Source organism: Arvicola amphibius, chromosome 10, assembly GCF_903992535.2.
Source record: "Arvicola amphibius chromosome 10, mArvAmp1.2, whole genome shotgun sequence".
Lineage (NCBI taxonomy): Eukaryota > Metazoa > Chordata > Mammalia > Rodentia > Cricetidae > Arvicola > Arvicola amphibius.
The window spans coordinates 106556042-106570328 of NC_052056.1; positions in this window are offsets into that span (position 1 = coordinate 106556042).

Consider the following 14287-nt stretch of genomic DNA (forward strand, 5'->3'; position numbering starts at 1 on the left):
AAAGGTTGGCAGGCAGCGGCTCGGGTGTGCTCGGGCTGCGATTTCCCCTTGTGTCTGTCCCTGAAAATACTCAACTGCGGCACTCTGCGGTAAGACAGCTGCACCCTTGCATTTGGATGCTGTAGCGTTTGGGGAGGGGTGTGTGTGTGTGTGGGGGGGGGAATCCTTCAGCCTTGCTGCAACCGAGAAGCCAGACGTCTGCTGGCCTTTACTTCCTCCTCTCTACGACGAGCAGACGGGCATCTGCATTTTGTGCAATGCAGGCTTTTCTGAGGGTACGGTACCTGAGCCCCAACGCATGCGCCAGAAGGGAAAGTACACATGTTTAATCGGCTTGTCTGTGGAACGCCCGGATTCCACCATGGACCGGGTTCTTCATGTTGTCATTTCTAAGAATCATACAGCCCAATACTCTTTATTTCATAAGCATGAAGAAGCTAGGACTCGAAGGCAATAGGCTCCTGCCTTCTCCTTTATGAATTCTTGATATCATGTGCCCTGGTTCCAGTCGGCTTTGTCTTACGTTATTATTACACTAGATGGGAGGATTAAATAAGAGTATTGTATTTTAATAACGACTGGCTATGCTCTATCAGGGTGACGTTTGACAAGCACTGTGCCCTCCTCTCCCCAGTAAATTTATGATTGAGAGTTTCCAATCTCAATCATATATAATGATTATGGATATGTAATAATTATTTAAACCCCACCACAAATGTGCAGACTCCACCCCCCCAAGCCCAACGCAACAAGGCTTCCTAGTTTACTAACTCATTTGGGAAATGAAAGATGATAATATAATTTTTATATTTTAGGCAAAGAACTTTCAAAATCAAACTAAGTAACACTTCTAGAAATGAACTGGAGTCTCAGTACGTTTGCAAACACTGTGGGAAGGTGGGCACTGAATCACTCAATCCCAGCTCAGCTTGCAGGGCTTTGGCCTCCTGAAGTCAGTCTTCGGGCTGGGGTCTTTCTAATTCAGATGCATACTTTAGGGATGAGCTCATTTTCCTTTATCAGAGTCCCTGGGAATGTTGGGGTTCTATGTAAAATAGGATCAGAAGGTTTTCCTTCAAAAGTAGCTATGAGTAACTGGGTTGGTACTTTTGCCATCTTTTTTGTTGTTGTTGTTGTTGTTTTTTTTTTGTTTGTTTGTTTTTTCGAGACAGGGTTTCTCTGCAGCTTTAGAGCCTGTCCTGGAACTAGCTCTTGTAGACCAGGCTGGTCTCGAACTCACAGAGATCCGCCTGCCTCTGCCTCCCGAGTGCTGGGATTAAAGGCGTGCGCCACCACCGCCCGGCACTTTTGCCATCTTACAAGGCAGCTAATGAACAGGCCTCGGGAGTACTGAGTAAATGCTACCATGGATCTTGGGCTCCCGTTCCCACCTGGCACCAACTCCCTTGCTAAGCCTTAGTTCCTCATCTATATGGTGAGCATACCCAATGCATTCACTTTCTGTGCTTTTTGGGGAGAGTAAATGGCCTCATGAGAAAAGTTCAGCCCAGTAGCTTGCACATAGTACCCTCTCCCATGTTTTACTTACTGAACTAATTTATTATTTTATTCATTGCATTTATTACGCTGAACTCACTTTTTCTGAGGTAAAACCATTTCTGTGAATTAGAAGGTATATTATTTTTGAATGCCAATACTAATTATTGGGGGACAGTAGGTTGGAGCTGTAATAACACACTCTTCTTTATTGCTACTCTAAATATTTGTTTGTCTGTTTTGAGACAGGGTTTCTCTCTGTCTCCCTGGCTGTCCTGGTCTACTCACTCTGTAGACCAGGCTGGCCTCGAACTCACAGAGATCTGCCTGCCTCTCCCTCCTGCGTGCTGAGATTATAGGCATGTGCCACCACATCCAGTCTTAAACATATACACTTTTAAAATCTTAATTTGGGACTTGAGAGAGTTGTTCTTCCGGAGGACCAGGTACAGTCCCCAGTCCCCACATGGCAATTCACAACCATCTGTTACTTAGGTTTCTGGGGAGCAATGCCCTCCTCTGATTCCCACAGGCACTGCATGCACAGTGTACAGATAAGCATACAGGTAAAACAGTGCACATGAAGTAGAAATGAATAAATCCTTTAGAAAAATCCCAACTGATTTTTGAAAAAGCTTTCAGTGATGCTATGAACATACTACCTGGTCAAGAATTCCACTCATCTACATTTCAAAGGGAACCATGATAAAAAAAAATTAAAAGTTATTTAGAAAAAGAAAATTAATAGCATTTAGTTTTCCCTGTGAAAAGTGAATTGGCTGTCTTGTATCAGGCCCCAATCATTTACCTTACTACCTTTAAAGAGGATATATATCAGCCTGGAGGGATGGCTCAGCGGTTAAGAGCTCTGACTGCTCTTCTAGAGGACCCAGGTTTCATTGCCAGCACCCACATGGCTGCTCACAGCTCTCTGTAACTCCAGTTCCAGGGACCCGACACCCTCACACAGACAAATATGCAGGCAAAACACCAGCACACATAAAATAAAAATAAACACATTTTTAAAAAGAGGATATATAACCTAAATGAACAGAAGAGGCCTTTTGATCCAGTCAAAGGCAGGCAAATCAAAAGGAATGACACCTGTTACACGCTGGAACAAAACGCATCCCTTTGCCACCTTTCTGTCAGGGGAACAGCTTATGGAAAAAAAAACTGTAGACGCCTAAACAAAGGCACTTTGAAGTAAAACAATAAAATCGGCCCGAGTCCCTGGCTTGCTTTCTAACTTCAATTGTCATTTAAGATGACCTCTAGCCGTCTCGGCTCACACACCCCTGAAAGTGAAGGCTCGCTCGGTGCTTAAAAGTCTCGGAGACTAGACAGTGAGCAGACGCTGTGGGCTGAGAAAAAGATAAGAAGAAAAGTGGAGGGGGCCAGGAATGGTATCAAAGGCTGCTGTGGGTGGAGGAGTATGTGTGTGGGCGGGGGGTGGAGCCCAGGAAGTAGCCTGAGACACAGGCTACATTGATGAGACCATCTACATTTACGGGGCATAAATGCTGAGCTAAAGTACACGTTTCAAAATCAGATTTAGTCCTCACTTCAAACCTGCAGTACAGGGATTACGAGTAGCCCATTTTCTAGATGAGAAAACTGAGGCTTAAAGAAACATAAGGTGAAAGGCACACAGCTGACACAGTTTACACCTAGTTCACATTGTCATTGCTGTTTTTAGCGTCATCCCATCACCTTTAATTGTAAAGTGAGATGAGAATCAACTTCCCTAAAGAAAGTTCGGGAAGAGATGTCCAGAACCCCTGGTAGCTGTTGGCCTAGCTGCTGCCCACGTCCCAGGCTTTTTCCTGGGTGAGGAATTGCTCCCCAGGGCTGAGAGAAAGATGCTGTTATTTTTCACAGTAATCTGATACACTGTACTGGTTGTGTCTCTGCAGGGACTCATGAACCGGAGTGGAGGTCGGACGCCTGCAGAGAAAATCCAGCCCGACTCTGCTCACCTTGTCGAGGGTAGAAAGGGCTCTGCCTGCTCTGCTGCAGGACGGTGTCAGCCAAGGACTCGGTCCAGGGGCAGAGTGCATAGCTTACGATGAAGACGCAGGTGCAGGCAGGTGGGAGTGCTGGGTGGCACAGAAGGGACCAGGGAGTGAGGAACCAGTGAGAAGGGAGTGATCAATGTGTCCCCAGTGTCCCCACTTACTGAGTGATAATGCAGGATGGGGGAGGTAGAGGGCACTTGGACTAAATCTCAGAATCGATGGCACTTGTCTTTCTTCTGCCTTTATCCCTGTTACAGCCACCATCTGCTTCTCTCTCCCTCCATGAAGGCTGTGTCTCCCGGCACACAGACCTCCCGCAGCATCAGGCATGTTAGTGGCTAAGTGAACACACGCCTTGTACCTCATGAAGGTTACCTGCTACCTCTAGGGGAAGATGTGTTAACAGAAGCACAGTCAGGGGCCAGCAAGACAGTTCTGCTGGTAAAGGTGATGGCCACCAAGACTGATGGCCTGAGTTTGATCCCTGGGACCCACAAGGTGGAAGGAGAGATCCAAGTCTCACAAGTTGTTTGCTGATTTACACACACACACACGCACACACACACTAAAATAAATGTAACAAAAGTATAGTGAGTTTATATTTTAATTCATATTTTATTTATGTGTTCCTAGCATTTTGAACAATTTCTTAAGGCTAAAATGTGTGGTCTTATAAAAAAAAAAAAAGTAGACCAGGAGAACAAAGCGAGGCCATCTGGATTCTTGCCTTCCTCGGAAACCATTCCCAGTGGTTTCCAAGCATCTGTCTGAGTTGATTGCGTTGGGGTGGAATGTGTCACCTTTCCCTGTGGACAGGTGAGTACCACGTGCTGTCACCGTCACAGAGTCAGGCAGAGGAGTGATGCTTTGCAAGCAACAAATATACAAAAGCTGCTTTATCAAAAGTTGTTTGGCGGTGTCAAATCCCAAGGAGTCTGATGCATGCTGTAGTCCCATGACTATACATCATGTAATAACTGCTCTGAGGGGCCAGCACCACGGCTCAGTAAGAATGCTTGCCACTAAGCCTGGTAACCCGAGATCCAACCCAGAACCTATATGGTTGAAGGAAAGACTCAACTCCTGTAAGCTGATGCCTGACCTCCAAACATGTCCACATAGGTCAATAAGTAAATGGATTTTTAAAAAAAAGAAAAAAGGAAAAAAAAAAAGATCCGTTCTCATCAGGGCAGTGGTGGGGGCACACACCTTTAATCCCAGCACTCAGGAGGCAAAGGCAGGTAGATCTCCAGGTTCAAGGCCAGACTGGCCTACAGAGGGAGTTCCATAATTCCAGCTAGGGATACACAGAAAAACCCCATCTTGAAAAACAAACAAAACAACAATTTTGAGGAAAATTAAGCATCACCTAGATTGAGTTAAAATAGCATGAGCTGATCTCAGTGATGACAAGGACGATTTCCTTCCCCAGCCCCCCATCATTTTGCAATGCTGGGGATCAAACTCAGGGCCTTGGACTTCTCAGGCACGGGTTCCACAACTGAGCCATATGCCCCTCCGATCATTTTTCTTTACATGGGGGAAAGAAAAAGAAGCCTCACAAAGAGACAGCCTGAGAATCAAGTGTTGAAATAACTGATAAACTGTGCTCTGACCCCTTTTAAATGCAGCGCTGGTGATCTATTTGAGTCAAGAGACTTTAACTAGGGGAGGCTTGCGCAAACATCTCAGGACACCACAGGGTCTGCGTCAAGAGTGAGGACCCGCTCCTTAATACCCCGACTGTCAGACACAAAGCCACTCAGAACGCAATTTGTGAGTGTTGGAAACACTGATTTCAGTTCACTCCACTATGAATAATTTTCCCCCAATGGATTGAAATACATTTAACTTTTCTGAATGCAAGGGAATTTCATTAAGGCAGAGTTTGCTGTTGAGTAGATTCAGACACAAACAAGGAAAATCATGTTTCCTAAAATGGTTTTCATTTTTAAAATAGCAGTAGAGCCCAGTTTTAAATCCCTCTTTACCCAGCTCCTCTGCAAAGGGGTTTTATAAGGAAACAGGCATCAGGACAAAGGAGCTGTGCCCTGTGGGGCACAGGGAAGTCTCTCTACGCATAAGGCAATAAAAGACCCTGAGAAATGACAGCAGGAAGTGAGGGAAATGGTGATCCATCTCATTTCCTGTGGGCACAGGGACCAGCCCTCCATATGCCCATGTTACCCAAGGTGACAAGTGACGATTATTGAGCACCTAACAGCCTCAGGCTACATTGTATCACAAAGAGGAAGCTGAACCAGAGACAGCCTGCTGGGCACCTCTTGGACTGGCCTAGGAATAGCAAGAAAGTAAAAGGGATCTCTGGTACCAGGTGCCTCAGGCTTCCATCCCGAGAAAGGAGAACTGGGCCTCTCTGCAGACTCTGATTTTACTTGAGAAATGGGTGTAATACTAGTACCTTTCTCATAAATATGCAGAAAATACTGTCATTACTTGACGTAATGACATTATTGTCTCAATAAAGTACTATTTCTAATAAAAAAAAATATCCAAAATATATGCATTCGAAAGAGGGGGCAAGGCCCCATACGCCAGAGTGGAGCCTGCGCTGGGTACCCATTGGTGTGCTGTGGGCAAAGCCGCAGAGCGTCTCCTCACCTCGGTGTTCTTGTCTGTCAACTAAAGCGGTTCACACGGTCCTGCTGGTCAGTGAGCACTTAGACAAGTGACAAGTGTCAGGTGCTAAACGTCCCTGGAAGCCTACAGTCAGAGGAGAAGCGGGAGAAAGGGGTGCTGCCTGCTGCAGAGGAAGGGACCCCTGACCCCTGCCATCTCTGATGGCTACTAAAGTAACTGTGTATACTAACCTACACCTATGTTTATGTAGCCGTTTATTTTTAAAGATTTTATTACATATATATGTATGTATGTATGTATGTATTTTGTCTGCATATATGTGTATGCATGAGCACTATGTGCATCTGGTATCCAAGGAGGCCAGGAAAAGGCATTATTGATTCCTCTGGAACTGTAATTACAGACGGTTGTGAGCCACCATGTGGATGCTGGGAAGCAAACTTTTGCCGAAGCAGCCAGTCTCTGCAGTCCCTAGATTTGTCTCTAAACTTACTACTTCTAGCGGTTTAAATGAAGACATGTCCCCCATGGACTCGAGTATTTGAGCACTGGGTTCTCAGCCAGCGCTCTTTAGGGAGGCTGTGGAGCCTTCTGGAGGTGCAGTCTTGCTGGCGGAAGTACGACACTGGTGGGGGGTCTTTGAGCGTGGCCCCGCCCCCTTCCGGCCATTCTCTGTTACCTGCTGTGGCCTCAAACGTCAGCCAGCTTCCTGCTCCAGCCACCTGCTGCCGCGCTGTCTTCCCCACCGCAGTCTCTAACCCTTTGGAACCGTAAGCCTGAATAAACTGTTTCCTAAGATGTTTCTGGCCCTGGTGCTTTATTACAGCCGCAGCGGAAGAGCTGATAGGAAGGAGACTTACTTTCGCTATATTGTAAAGCTACATGTAATAGCACGCTTACAGTGCTATCAAGAAAGGCTGGAAAAACAGGGATTCGCAAGGCTTACTCTGCTTATGATTCGGACCTGGTGCTATGATTCTGGGCAAATTATTTCTCTAAAATCATCCCACTGTTTCCGTACACAGACGGACATCAGAGTTTTCCATATTTGGGGGTGGGAGGGGCGGGGAACGGAATAAGAGGAAAACCGCGCGTTGGGTGATAAATTTCACGACTTAATTTCTGGCAACAAGTCCACATTCTTGATCCGTTTTGGATAAGGCAAGTGTTCAAGGTATCCGTGAAGGCACACTCTGGGTTGGTTGACAGGAGAAGCCGGCCCTAGCACTGCAAAATTGGGGGGGTGGTAAGAAAGATAAAGAAATACTGAAGCAAGTGAGTGGGCTACCATGAAATGAACCAGGTGAGAAATGAGAGCGCTCTATTTGGCTTAGAGGATGTGATAGGACTAGAGAGCAAGGAATCCCGATAAGCCCAGGGTAGGTAGAAACAGCTAAGGCCAGCTTATCCTCATGGAGCTTAAGGACAGTGGGGCTAACGGAACTGAAGGTACAGACAGTAGCGTGTCTTCTGGAACTAACACTTTGAAGAGCTGCGTCAACTGCTCTGAGCACTCTGACGATATCTTCAGAGTCTCCCAAACGGCCACCTGTACATGAAGCTTCCTGGTGCCGAACTCCAGACCCCGCCTTTTAGAACAGGGGTGTGGATCTGGAGGAGAACAGGTCTCAGAAGCTCACACGTCAGTGTCTCCACTGGAGGCAGGGTTCAGATGCTGGAGAGTGTATGCTGCTGAGAAGCAGCTCTGTAGGACCGAGAGTCTCCAAAGGCCTGTTTTCAGAAAGGGTGGGACATCGCCAACCTATGTGAGTAACAGTCTGGGCTTTGTGTAGGAGGGTGGGGCAGTCAGAAACTGGACCAGGGCAGGCTGCTCAGCTCAGAGGCTGGTGGGGAGAGACGTTCCAACTGCCAAGCGACACAGTCAGAGGAGCGGTGAGAGTAATGGGGTTTGCAGACAGACAGGCAGGCTGGGTGAGGTCACCCAGAGAAGCCCAAGGAAATGCGGGGGCGGGAGCGGGGGCGGGGGCGAGCACGATTTTAGCCCTCAGTGTTAAAGCTGGAAGAAAACCCAAGTTCAGGGGCAGATCCTACCCCACAAGCCACAGTTATCTACCTACATATTTAACCTCCTCCTTCTCTTCTATGAAATGCACAAAAATGGTCCCCTATCTGTCCTTTACACGAAGTTGTCTCATTATCTCAAAGGAAAGTATATGGTGGGGAAGGTTCGAACTCCCAGGATGCTAGTACGCGATGCTCGGCGCTCCATCTGGGCAAGAAGCAGATGTGGCAGAGCGCAGAGGGGCCATTCTCTTTGACATCCTGATGAACTTCCAGGGTGCAGTTTAGGGACAGATGAGGGGTGTCCTGCGCTGGAAAAGGCCATCCACTAACTTCAGAAATGTACTGGTGGTTTGTCTGAATTTCATCCAAATGTCGTTCCCGCCTCTGGATAAATACAGGATGGGTGGCAACTGCAGCTGGAGAAATACTCCACCCTGTCTCCAGATTTTTTTCCACCTCCTTTTCTCCCCAATTAGCTCTTTGTTTCCCCTTCTGAAATTCTGTTTAGACACGAACCTTGCCTATCAACCCTTCGCTCTGCATATCTCTCTTCAGACAATTCGTACTGTGTTCATTAAACCACCCAGTATCGAAAGGCTAATGGCCAGGGTCCTGGATGTGGCCCGTGCCTGGATCTCCAGGAGGAAGATCCCACCGCGAGCCTTTCTCATAATGAGAGATTTATTGAGCACAAACACAGCAAATCCTCTCTCCATTGGCTTTTAATCTACTGCTACTAACGAGGAGACAGGAGTTGCGGAGCCACCATAAGCTTTTTTGTGAGGATACGCCAAAGAAATGGCAGCAACTTTAACGGCAATGACTGTCAGTTATGGGGTACCTCAAACCGGCCCTGAGCCCTGGCATGAGACCAGTGATGCCCAATGTAGCGGCAGATGCCACCCTAAAATCCGAGCAACTACATTCAAATAGCTAAACGCAAGTGGGAAATTTCAACACTATATTTTCTTTAACTCAATATGCCACAACATTACCATTTCAGTATGCAGCAGGTATAAAAATTATTAGTGTGACATTTTTTAAAAAATATTTATTTATTTATTATGTATACAATATTCTGTCTGTGTATATGCCTGCAGGCCAGAAGAGGGCACCAGACCCCATTACAGATGGATGTGAGCCACCATGTGGTTGCTGGGAATTGAACTCAGGACCTTTGGAAGAGCAGGCAGCGCTCTTAACCACTGAGCCATCTCTCCAGCCCTTACTGTGACATTTTATATTCTTCCTTAGCACTAAATATTTGAAATATGCTGTGTATTTTACGGCAACCACAGTCCACAAGCACACCATTCATAAGTGGCTAGTGGATCCTTTCTTTGACAGACTAAGTCTAGGTTCCTATTGTTTATGTACCCTTGTGTGTGTGTGGGGGTGGAGTTTGGGGTCTACGGATGTGTTTCCGTGCATGCATGTGTGTGCGCATGTATGGAGGCCAGAAGTTGACATCAGAAGCTCTCCTCCACAGCCTTCCACTTAATATTCTGAGGTAGGGTCTCTCATTGAACCTGGAGTTCACTGACTGAGCCTGCTGGCTTCATGAACTCCAGGGATCTGCCAGTCCCTGCTCCTAGAGTGTTGGAGAACCCAGAGGCAGGAACTGAAGCAGAGGCCATGGAAGAACACTGGTTTGCGTCCCTGGCTTGCTCATCTACCTTTCTTATGTAGCCCAGGCCCACCCACGCAGAGATATAGTGCCTACAGTAGGCTGGGCCTCCCACACCAATCAGCAATTAAGGAAATGGCCCACAGACATGCCCACAGGCCAGTGTGAGGGAGGTGAGGTCTTTCTTCCCAAGTATGTCTGGGTTTGGGCCAGGTTGACAAAAACTAACGAGCACAGTCACCAATTTTATGAACTCATTTATAAGAGATACACAGAATAGGGAAAGCCCCAGAGAGAGAGGGCAGACTGGCTGTTGCCAGGGGTACTAACAGGGTTGGGGGAATCTGGCTCATCGTCAGGTGGCTTCTTCTTGGAATGAGGGCAATGTGTGAGAGCAGCACGAAGTGGCAGCTTGTGGCCTTGTGAACACAAGGGCTGCTGACGTGCCATGGACGCGGACATGTGTGTTACTTCACACTCACTAAGTACTTATTTCTGGAGAAAGCTGGGCTTCCCATGTGCGTGGTGCCCTTGGAGGCGCTGCTCTATCTCCACCTAGTGGCAAAAACACCTTGTGTCAGGCTCCAAGACAAAGATGCCTGCCTGCCTGCCTGCCTGCCACACCGCAGGGGAGATCTAAAGCCAGGCCAAGGCCCACGCTTCCAGCAGGATGTCTGTGGCATCTTCAGTGGGACGTCTGTCTCATGAGGGTTGAGATATTGAACAATGGCAGCTGAGCAAGGTGATTTCCAGTGCTGGTCCTGGCATGGACTCAAACTCCCTGAAGCTTTCTGGGGTTGGTTTATAGGTCTCTCCAAAGGGAACAAGCTTCCCCCACCACAGTATTCCTATGAGGTTAATAAAAGACAGCCCAAGAAACACAGTTAATGCGTGTGGCTGCTTTCCTCTTCTCCTTGACGGTTAAGGACAACAAGGGCTTACGAACCCCACATAAGACACTTTGGTCTTCCAAGAACAAGATGACAGGTACTGGGGCAAAGGGAGAGGGGTCGGTGTTATCTTGGGACGAAGTGGAGGAAAGAAACATCATGCACAGGGCAGAACTCAGTTTCTTGTCTCCCCAGGAGAACAAGGAATGTTGTGCCCCCCATTTCTGAATCTAAGGTGATACTAGACACATGTTAGAGTCTAGAACATGCTGACTGAGAAAGTAATTACTGATATGTAATTATAAGGTGTAGTCTGTGGGTGCAGCGGCTTCTTTCTCAACACCCTAAATGCATGTTATACTTGTTTGGGGGTGCGTTTTTTCCATAGATCTCCAGAAACAATAGAATGGTGACCTGCTCCATATAAACCAAATGCTTAAAACAATTGCTCATCAGAAAGGGATATGCTGTTATTACAATATTGGCCCAACAGATAGAGATTGCCGAAGCTAACATTGAAAACTAAACTTGGCTTAAATGCCACATAGTCACGCCTTGGAAATAAGGAATATGGCACTGTAAACCCCCAGAATGTCCTCCTAGTACTGATAAGTGGGAAGGCTCAACTTTGTTGGCACAAACCATCTAGCTGGGCATTTGTAAAGAAACACCCCAATAATCAGCCAGCTAATTAATACACCTTGCTGCCGCAGGAAGGTCTGAAACATTTTTGAACTTCATAGATGGAGAATCTGTGGTAGTCAAATGGCATATCTCTGCACCATGTGTGCACAGTGCCCTTGGAGGCCGGAAGAGGGCGCCGGAGCCCCCAGAGCTGCTGTGTGAATACTGAGAAAAAACTGGGTCACCTGCAAGAGGGGCCAGTTAGTGAGCCATCTCCCCAGCCCCTGAGTGGTTACTATTCAACTACAAGACTGTGGCATCCTCTGTGGTTCCCAGTAGGATGGTGGACAACCAGGGCCATGGTGGGATGGCACCAGCCAAACCTTACCCCTTTTGCACACGCTGTTCCTGCCCAGGTGGCCTTACCACCCCTGGCACACATAAACACTGGGAAAACAGTCAACTGCTTGCGCTGTAACTGGGGAAAAGCAACCAACCAACCCAACTAACCAACAAATGAAAAAGCAGCTGTCATTTCTGAGGATGTGCAATGCATGCACCATGAGGAAAGCAAGCTAAAACACTGAAAACAAGCCTGGCCACAGGAGGGAAGCTCACCCACTTCTTGATTTATCCCATCACTTACTCCCTAGGGAGAGCTCCCGAGTTAAAAAAAAAAAAAAAAAAAACAAACAAACAGGTGGAGCGAGGCCCGCAAGGGCACGAGCTCTTTGGATCGATACTGGCCCTTACCCAAGCCTGCACTTGACTTGGGGCATGCAAACACCAGCACCTGCAGGGGCTCTCAGAACAGGCCCTCAGATAGACTAAGAGGAGGGGACCCACCAGGGCAGTCCCAAGCTCTTCCATGAAAACATTTGCCTAAATTCCCCTTTGAATTTCATAAAAGAAGCCTGTATTCACAAGCACCAATGTATACACATATGCACGCTTGTGCATGCACGTGTGAACACACACACACAGAGAAGAGACAGACTCAACCAACAGACTGTTTTCTCATATACTTTGAGTTGACAGCAATTTGTTGTCTAGAGCAGAATAACCAGTTCCAAGGGCGGCTTCCTGAGCCGCCAGTGCTAACGTGAGCCCTGGCTCTGTATGGGCACCACAGTCCCCTGCTTTCCTTGAAGGAGCTGAGCCCAGGAGCTGGAGTTACAGGCAGTTGTGTGCCACCTGATGTGGGTTAAGAACATGGGTTTCTCTTCAAGAGGACCATCTCATTAGCATGGAAATTTGCTATCTTCTTTAAAAATGGTAAAACCACATGTTTATCAAAAGTTTACTTTGAATCCCTTTATGATCTCTTGTCGGCCAGTGTTTGGTTTCTGCAGCTGGTTTACATACCTATACACCTGAAGTTGTTCTCAGGTGTAAAGGACTTTTGAGAGTGCAAAATTTAAGAAACTTGGGCCTATTAAAGAGAACTGGCTGCTCTTCCAGAGGACCCAGGTTCAATTCCCAGCACCCACTTGGCAGTTCACAACTGTCTGTAACTCCTGTTCCAGGGGTTCTGACTCCCTCACATAGACATGCCTACAGGCAAAACACCAAAGTACATAAAACACAAATAAATAAATTGGTGTGTGTGTGTGTGTGTGTGTGTGTGTGTGTGTGTGAGAGAGAGAGAGAGAGAGAGAGAGAGAGAGAGAGAGAGAGAGAGAGAGAGAGAGGTCCAAGCCCATGCTACAGGAAAGGTCAAATTTGCCTGTCTCCAAGCATCTTCATGCCTCTCCTAATGCAGTGCCTACTTATGACGGCCAAGGTTCATGTGACTGACGGTTGATCTGCTTATGTCCTAGGTTTCCGAGTTGGATGATAGCCGGTTCTCTACGTTAGAAAAGCCATTCTGTGTGCACACAGCCAGAGATCTGGGGTCCCTTTCATAAAATCTTAGGTGCACTAGCAAACGGACCTGGGTCTACTGGTGGGTGCAGACCGAGGAAGGGCGGCGAATGTAGACTGCTCACTAAACAAGGAAGCCAGGGCAGAGTTGGGCAGCCAGGGCCGAGAGTGGGACCACAAAGCTGGCATGGGCGACTGGATGAGGCCTTCATTGCAGCTTAGGACCACACAGAAGGAGCTGCTGGGCCTGTCTGGGAACGCCGGCAACGTGAAGATGCATGTGTTCTGCTTTGCAAATGGACTTCTATCTGGTGAAGCCCCAAAACAACTTTCTTTCTCCAACCTGATGAAAGAGACACTTCAAATGGAGTCGACCTTTTAAGATTCTGGATGACTGGAGAGGCCTTTGCAGTAAAGATGCAGCCTGAGGGCTGTCGATTCAAAGTCCAGGGAGACACGGGAAACAGCCGTGGGCGGCTTTACTCTGATAATATTCCTAACGAGGGTCCCTTTTCACAGGGTGGCTCACCCTTGGACTGTGCACATGGTGGGGATATAAATATTAGTTCTGCAGCAACAGTGGCGCTATTGAGACCTGTCCGACGCTCCCACCCATAAGTTGGATGAAGGCAGAAGTTTCACACCGATTGCAGCTGAGAGTAAGGCCAGGGTGGAGGGCACTCAAAATAGCAAATGACCTTCAGTCTCTCTAATAGATGGCTGAGGTCTAGAGAGACACACAAGGGCAAATACAAAACAATATTTTATTTCAGAAGAAAGGGCAAACTGTATTTTGGCCACACCTCCTTGCAAAAACAATAACAAAGAACAACAACAATAACAACAACAACACCCCCAAAGCCATGCTACCCAAGGTGTGGAGGCCCAAAAATGTGAACCTATTGCCACCTTGTCTGGTAGTCAGAGAGTTTGGAGGTTGCTCAAAATGGTTGACAAGGGTGGTTGTACATCCTGACTCAGGCAAGAGGGATTTCTGTTGAGGCTGGTCCCTGACTTCAAGGTCAAGTACCTCTCAGATTTCTGCTGTGCCCATTCACTCCCCAGCACAGGGAACTGTGTATCTGTTGTTCACTTGCTTACTGACAGCTTTCGCCCACTTATTTATTACTAGTTTTCTTAAA